The sequence below is a fragment of the Meles meles genome, unplaced genomic scaffold, assembly GCF_922984935.1.
Source record: "Meles meles unplaced genomic scaffold, mMelMel3.1 paternal haplotype, whole genome shotgun sequence".
NCBI lineage: Eukaryota > Metazoa > Chordata > Mammalia > Carnivora > Mustelidae > Meles > Meles meles.
In genome coordinates, this window is record NW_025721609.1 from 1,020,169 (window position 1) to 1,028,248 (window position 8,080).

The following is an 8,080-nucleotide window of genomic DNA, read 5'->3' on the forward strand; positions in this document are numbered from 1 at the left end:
TAGGTATTGAACCCACTTTCCTTGGTAGAAGAACTTCGTCCTGACTGGATTTTTTTGTTGATCTTCTGGGGAAGGGGGCCTGTTGTAGTGACTCTCCAGTGTCTTTGCCCGAGGTGGAATTGCACCGCCCTGACCGGTGGTTCGGACTAAGTAATCTGCTTGGGTTCACTTTCAGAGCTTTTGTTCCCTGAACGCTCTCTGTAGAGTTCTGGAGGATGGGAATGAAAATGGTGGCCTCCCAGTCTCCAGCCTGGAGGAGTCGAGAGCCCAGGGCCCCACTCGTCAGTGTGCCCCCAGAGAACAGTGCCCAATCACTCCTGTATCCCCAGCCTCCAGCCACGGTCCGAGATCACCCAGCCTGCAACTGGTTCAAGGTAACTCCGAGCTGAGAACTCACTCCTTGGCTCTGTCTCTGTAGCCAGCTTCCCCGTTCTAATACCTGCAAGCCCTGTGACACTCTGACACCCCTGATCCTTCTGTGACCCTGCTGGACCTGGGGCCACGCTGACCTTCGTGGGATTCCCCCAATTTAGCCTTTGGAGCAATATCCCTCAGTGGAACAGACTTTTAAAAGTCCATATTTTGTGCTCCATTGCTCCGCCGCTTGCCAGGAGCCAGACCCTCCCCCCGCGGTCTATCTTCCTGCCATTTTGGATGCACTTCTCCACTAGTCCTACCTTTCAGAAATTGGTTGATTTTCTGTTTCTAGAATTGCTGTTCTTCTTCTCTTCAATCTCCCGTTGGATTTGTAGGTGTTTGCAATGTTTAGAAAAGCTATCTAGCTGATCTCCTGCTACCTGATGTAGTCTCAGCCTGCTACTTCTCCGCCATCTTGACTCCTCCCCCGAGAAGTTTCTTTACAGATGTTGGAAATCAGCCCTTGGTCTGTAGTGTCATTGCAAATATTTTCTCCCATTCCATGGGTTGCCTCTTAGTTCTGCTGACTGTTTCCTTTACCATGCAGAAGCTTTTTATCTTGATGAAGTTCCATAAGTTCATTCTTACTTTTGTTTTCATGCTTTTGGAGATGTGTCTTGAAAGAAGTTCCTGAGGTAATGTTGAAGAGATTATTGTCTATGTTCTCTTCTAAGATTTTGATTGATTCCTTTCTCACATGGAAGTCTTTCATCCATTTCGAGTTTATCTTTTTGTATGGTGTAAGAAAATTGTTGATTTCATTATCCTGTATATACCTGTCCAATTTTCCCAGCACTATTTATTGAAGAGAGTGTCTTTTTTCCATTTTATATTTTTTCTGTTTTGTTAAAGATTATTTGATCATAAAATTTAGGGTCCATATTTGAACTCTCAATTCTGTTCCATTGGTGTATGTTTTTGTGCCAGTACCATGCTGTCTTGGTAATCAGAGCTTTTTAAATAGCTTGATATCAGGCAACATGATGCCTCCACCTTTGTTTTTCTTTTTCAACATATCCTTGGCTATTCAGGGCCTTTTTTGTTCCATAAAAATTTTAGGATTGTTTGAGTACTTTGAAAAATCCCACTGGTATTTTGATTGGGATGGCATTGAAAGTATAGATTGCTCTGAGCAGCATAGACATTTTAACGTGATTCTTCTTCGGATCCATGAGCATGGAATATTTTTCCACCTGTTTGTGTCTTCTTCACTTTCTTTCCTGAGTGTTCTGTGGTTCCTACAGTTTAGGTCCTTTATCTCTTTGATTAGATTCATTCCAAGGAATCCTATGGGTTTTGGTGCTATTGTAAGTGGATTTGATTCTCTTATTTCCCTTTCTACAGCTTCATTGTTAGTGTATAAGAAAGCAACTAATTTATATGCATTGATTGTGTATCCCGCCACATCAGTGAATTGCTGTATGAGTTCTAGTAATTTGGAGATGGAGTCTTGTCAGTTTTGCACTTAGTATCATGTCGTCTGCAAAGAGTATTTGACTTCTTTTTGTCAATTTGAATATATTTTATTTATTTTTGTTCTCTGATTGTTGTTGCTAGGACTTCCAGTTTATGTTGAACAATAGTGATGAGACTAGGCATCCTTGTCGTGTTCCTGATCTCAATGGGAAGGCTCTCAGCATTTCCCCATTAAGAATGATATTTACTGCACTTTTTTCATAGAAGGATATTATGAAGTTGAAGAATGTTCCCTCTATCCCTATACTATGAAGAGTTTTAATCAGAAAAAGATGCTGTATTATATCAAATGCTTTTTTACATCAATAGTGAGGACCACGTGGTTCTTCTCTCTTCTCTTATTGATTTGTTCTATTACATTGATTTGCAAATGTTGAACCACCCTCCCATCCCAAGGATAAATCTCACCTAGTTGTGCTGGATAATCCTTTTAATATACTTTTGCATCATATTAGTTATCATCTTGTTGAGAATATTGGCATCCATCCATATTCATCTGGGATATTGGTCTGAAATTCTCCTTTCTGATGCAGTCTTTTCCAGGTATTGGGATCAAGGTAATGCTGGTTTCATAGAAAGAGTCTAGTTTTCCCTCCATTTCTGTTTTTTGTAATATCTTCAGGATAATAGGTGTTAGTTCTTTGAATCTTTGGTAAACTTCCCCAGGGAATCCATCAGATCCTGAACTTCTGTTTTTTGGGAGGCTTTTGATCACTGCTTCAATCTCATTACTGGTTATTGGTCTATTCACGTTGTCAGTGTCTTCCTGTTTCAGTCATGGAAATTTATAGGTTTCCAGGAGTGCATCAATTTATTCTAGGTTGCTTAACTTATTGGAATACAACTGTTGATAATAATTTCTGATGATTGTTATTATTCCCTTGGTGTTAATCATGATCTCTACCTTTTCATTCATAATTGTATTAATTTTGGTCCCTTCCCTTTTCTTTTGAATAGGCCTGGCCAGTGGTTTATCAATCACTTCTTTTTAAGATTTTTTAAAAATTTATTTGGCATACAGAAATCACAAATAGGCAAAGAGTCAGGCAGAAAGGGGGGTGGGGAAGCAGGCTCCCTACTGAGCAGATAGCCAGATGCGGGGCTCTATCCCAGGGCCCTGGGATCATGACCTGAACTGAAGGCAGAGGCTTTAACTCACTGAGCCACCTGGTCGCCCCTAGTGGTTTATCAATCTTAATAATTATTTCAAAGAACCAGCTTGTAGTTTTGTTGATATGTTCTACTGTGTCTCTGGTTTCTACTTCATTGAAATCAGCTCTAATCTTAATTATTTCCCTTCTCGTGCATGGGGTAGACTTAATTTCTTGTTGATTCTCCAGTTCTTTAAGGTGTAAAGAGAATTTGTTTATTCAGGATTTTTTTTTTCCCAGTGAGGCTTAGATGGCTATGTATCTCTCCCTTAGAACAGATTCTGCTGTATCCCATAGGTTTTGGACCAATGTGTCTTAATTCTTATTGGTTTCCATGAATTGTTTAATTTTTTCTCTGATTTAATGGTTGAACCAAACATTCTTCAGCAGGATGGTCTTTAGCTTCCACGTGTTTGAATTTCTTCCTAACTTTTTCTTGTGGTTGAGTTCCAGTTTCAAAGCATTATGGTCTGAGAATATACAGGAAATAATCTCAGTCTGTTGGTAGCAGTTGAGACCTGATTTGTGACCCAATATATGATCTATTCTGGTGAAAGTTCCATGTTCATTCGAGAAGAATGAGTATTCTGTTGTTGTAGGGTAGAATGTTCTCTATAGATCTATGAGGTACATAGGGTCTAATGTGTCATTCAAAGCTCCTGTTTCTTTGTTGATTTTCTGCTTAGATGATCTGTCTATTTCTGAGAGTGGAATGTTAGGCTTTCCTATAATTAATATATTATTATCAATTTGCCTCTTCATTTTGGTTAACAATTAATTTATGTAGTTGGCTGTTCCCATGTTAGGGACATAGACACTTACAGTAGTTAGATCTTCTTGTTGGATAGACATTTTAAAAATGATACCATTTCTTTATGAAAAAATGCTCATCATCATTAGCCACCATGGAAATTCAAATCAAAATCACTTTGAGATACCACCTTACACCAGTTAGAATGGAAAAATTATTAGGACAGGAAACAACAAGTGCTTGAAAGGATGTGAAGAAAGGGGGACTCTTTTAATCTGTTGGTGGGAATGCAAGTTGCAAATGGTTATGGGAATGCAAATGGTTAAAGGAGATGGTCCATATATACAATAGAATATTATGCCTCCTTTAGCAATAATGAATACCCAACTTTTATATCAACATGGACGGGGCTAGAGGAGATTATGCTGATTGAAATCAATCAAGCACAGAAAGTCAATTATATGGATACACTTACTTGTGGAGCATAAGGAATAAAGTGGAAGACATTAGGAGAAGGGAGGGAAAAGTGAATTGGGGAAAATTGGAGCAGGAGATGAACCATGAGAGACTGTGGACTCTGAGAAACAACCAGGGTTTTGGAGGTGAATGTAATGGAGATTAGGTGAGTCTGGTGGTGAGGATTAAGGAGGGCACATATTGCATGGAATACTGGGTGTGGTGCATAAACAATGAATCTTGGAACATTGAAAGAATTGTAAAAAATAAGAAAAGAATAATACATTGTCCACATGTATCTCTGACTGCAGTCTTTATCTTAAAGTCTAATTTTTTCTGAGACAAGATAGCAGAGAACTAGGAGGAGGTGCCATTTCAACCTGTACCCTAAAGTGAGCTGATTACCTACCAAAGAACTCCAATCACCACTGAAATCAGCCTGAGATTAGAATTATACATTTCTGGATCTCTACAGAGGCAGAAGACACCAGTGGGCAGGTAAAGCAGAGTGCGAACATCAGACTGATATCGGGAGATAAACAAAAGGGGGAGGGAGCCACCAGAAGCAACCCATTGGGAAGTAATACCCCAATACGAGAGTGTCCTGCAACTGGGGAACAGCATTAACTTGGAGTCTGGTTGAAAGCACTCAAAAAGAGCAAAGGATCATGGGGAGGGGGTTGTGGGAATCAGGTAAGTTAGGGACAGGGGCTTAAGTCTCCAGACCAAGGACAGCCACCCCTGGTGCTGAGCCAGAGAGAGTGCAGTGAAGAAACCTGGTCTTGGTCCCTGAGCTGTGAGCATGCCTGAGAGCGCCTGGGTGGCAGCTCCAGTGAGGGGCTGGGAGTCACGCCAGCCAGCAGAACCACAGCCTTTTTGCACTCTCCATATGCGTGCGCATGCCATGCTATCAGATTCTGACTTGCGCCCCACAACCTCCCCAGAAAGAGGTTCCTGCAGGTGCTAGCCCAGCGCTTTCACACCGAGAAAGTCTGAGCACTCCCAGCAAGGGCCAGCTGGAAAATATCAGTGTGCTATCTCTGCTTGGGTGCTCTCTGGCAGTCTGGAGCTGCACAGACATCTGCCACTGTTGCGGTTTTGGGTACAAGCAGGAGTTCCTGTGTCCCCAGGGAACATGAATGGAAACATGCTCTGGAGCACCCAGAGGGGAGCAGACTGTGGCTTCTCTCTGAGAGGGAGGTCGGGGTGCAGTTTACTTTCCTCTAAACCTCTAAAAACCATCAAAAGCTGTCAATGCAAGAGAAAACAAATGAAGGAACAAACAAACAAATAAGCTCCAGAGAACGAAAGCCTGAAAAACCAGTTTTTCCAGAGCCCAGCCCCTTGAGGGGGTCAGGAGGACTTAATGTAGGAATCACTGCCTGAAAACCCACATGGCATGTCCGTCCCCTAAAAAAGCCAAGCAGATTAAAAAAAAAAAAGACAAGAGAACAACCACCACTACTTCATAGATACAAATTTTATTTTTAATTTGTTCCCACAATTTTGATTCATTTTTTATAGATAATTTTTAACCTATTTACCATCACAGTGAGATGTCCAGTACATAAAATTCCAGGATAACCTTTTAACCTGAACTTCTTGATACATATACCCATGTTTTTCTTATGCTTTTCTATTTTTAATTTTTTTAATTTTAGTTTAGTTTAGATTATTCTTTTCTTATTTTTATTTTTTAATATTCATATAGAGCTAAATTTCAAGCTAATCCCCTATCCGCAATCAATGCTACCCCTATAGAGAAACCAATTTTTTTAATATTTTATTTATTTGACAGAGAGAAATCACAACTAGGCAGAGAGGCAGGCAGAGAGAGAGGAGGAAGCAGGCTCACTTCAGAGCAGAGAGACCGATGTGGGGCTCAATCCCAGGACCCTAGGATCATGACCTGAGCCGAAGGCACAGGCTTTAACCCACTGAGCCACCCAGGCGCTAGGGAAACCAATTTTTAATCCTGCTTTATCTTAAGCCCGGGTTGATGAGTGACAGCAGGAGTAAAATAACATGGGGAACTCTCAATCTTTAGAACAGGATCTTTTTTCACTGCATTACAGGCCCTTTTACAGCAGAAAGGGTCCAAGGTCTCTAAGAAGGCCTTGCAGCAATTTTTTTGTACAGTTTCAGAATTATGCCCATGGTTTGCCAAAGAATGAACCATGAGTTTGGATGCATGGCAAAGAGTGCGGCAAGAACTAGAGAACCAGATCAAAATACGCAGCCACACTGTTGTTCCCCCTGATACTATGTAGGTCTGGGATAATATTCGTGAGGCATTAGATCCACAACACTCTTTTGAGCTGGTTTCTATAGCTTCCTGGAAACCTCCAGATGAGATTGACGATTTGCCCAAGGAAACGGAGGATATAGGGGAGCCAATGGCTGTAACAGGAGCCAACTCGGGTTAGTCTAACTCAGGACAGAGACCTTAGGGAATATTCCCAAGCAGCTGCCGAAACTCTCCTTGTTTTGAGGAAGTTCCCTGCTTTCTCTGGCTTGACTTGGACTGCTTATCCCTAAGTTAAGTTTGGTGGTTTAATTAAGATAGACATGTCTTTTAAGTTATCAGCAGTAAATGTAGAACTTCAAAGTTTCCTGAAGGTCAAATAAGCTGAAGATATTTGTTAAAATTTGCTAGCAAAGAAATTACTAAACTGATGGTTAATTGTCTGTCTCAATGTTGTTTTTTTAAAGATTTTATTTAAACATTTTTTCATGTGTCTGATAGCCATTTGTATGTCTTATTGGAGAAGTGTCTGTTCATATCTTCTGCCCATTTTTTGATATGATTATCTGTTTTATGTGTGTTGAGTTTGAGGAGTTCTTTATAGATCCTGGATATCAACCTTTTGTCTGTACTGTCATTTCCAAATATCTTCTCCCATTCCGTGGGTTGGCTTTTTGTTTGGTTGTCTGTTTCTTTTGCTGTGCAGAAGCTTTTGATCTTGATGAAGTCCAAAAGTTCAATTTCGCTTTTGTTTCCTTGTCTTTTGGAGACATATCTTGAAAGAAGTTGCTGTGGCTGATATCGAAGAGGTTACTGCCTATGTTCTTTAGGATTCTGATGGATTCCTGTCTCACGTTGAGGTCATTTAGCCATTTTGAGCTTATCGTTGTGTATGGTGTAAGAGAATGGTCAAGTTTCATTCTTCTACATATCTCTGTCCAGTTTTCCCAGCACCATTTATTGAAGAGAATGTATTTTTTCCATTGTATATTTTTCCTGTTTTGTCGAAGATTACTTGACCACAGAGTTGAGGTTCCATATCTGGGCTCTCCACTCTGTTCCACTGGTCGATGTGTCTGATTTTATGCCAGTAACATGTTGTCATGGAGATCCCAGCTTTGTAGTAATGCTTGAAATCAGGTAACATGATTCCGCCAGTTTTGTTTTTGTTTTTCAACATTTCCTTAGAAATTCGGGGTCTCTTCTGATTCCCTACAAATTTTAGGATTATTTGTTCTAGGTCGTTGAAAAATACCGGTGGAATTTTCATTGTAATGGCATTAAAAGTATAGATTGCTCTAGGCAGTATAGATATTTTAACAATGTTTATTCTTCTGATCCAAGAGTATGGAACGGTCTTCCATCTTTTTGTCTTCTTCAATTTCTTTCATGAGTGTTCTGTAGTTCCTCGAGTACAGATCCTTTACCTCTTTTGTTAGGTTTATTCCCAGGTATGTTATGGTTCTTGGTGCTATAGAAAATGGAATCGATTCCCTAATTTCCCTTTCTGTATTTTCATTTTTAGTGTATAAGAAAGCCACTGATTTCTGTACATTGACTTTGTATCCTGCCACGTTACTGAAT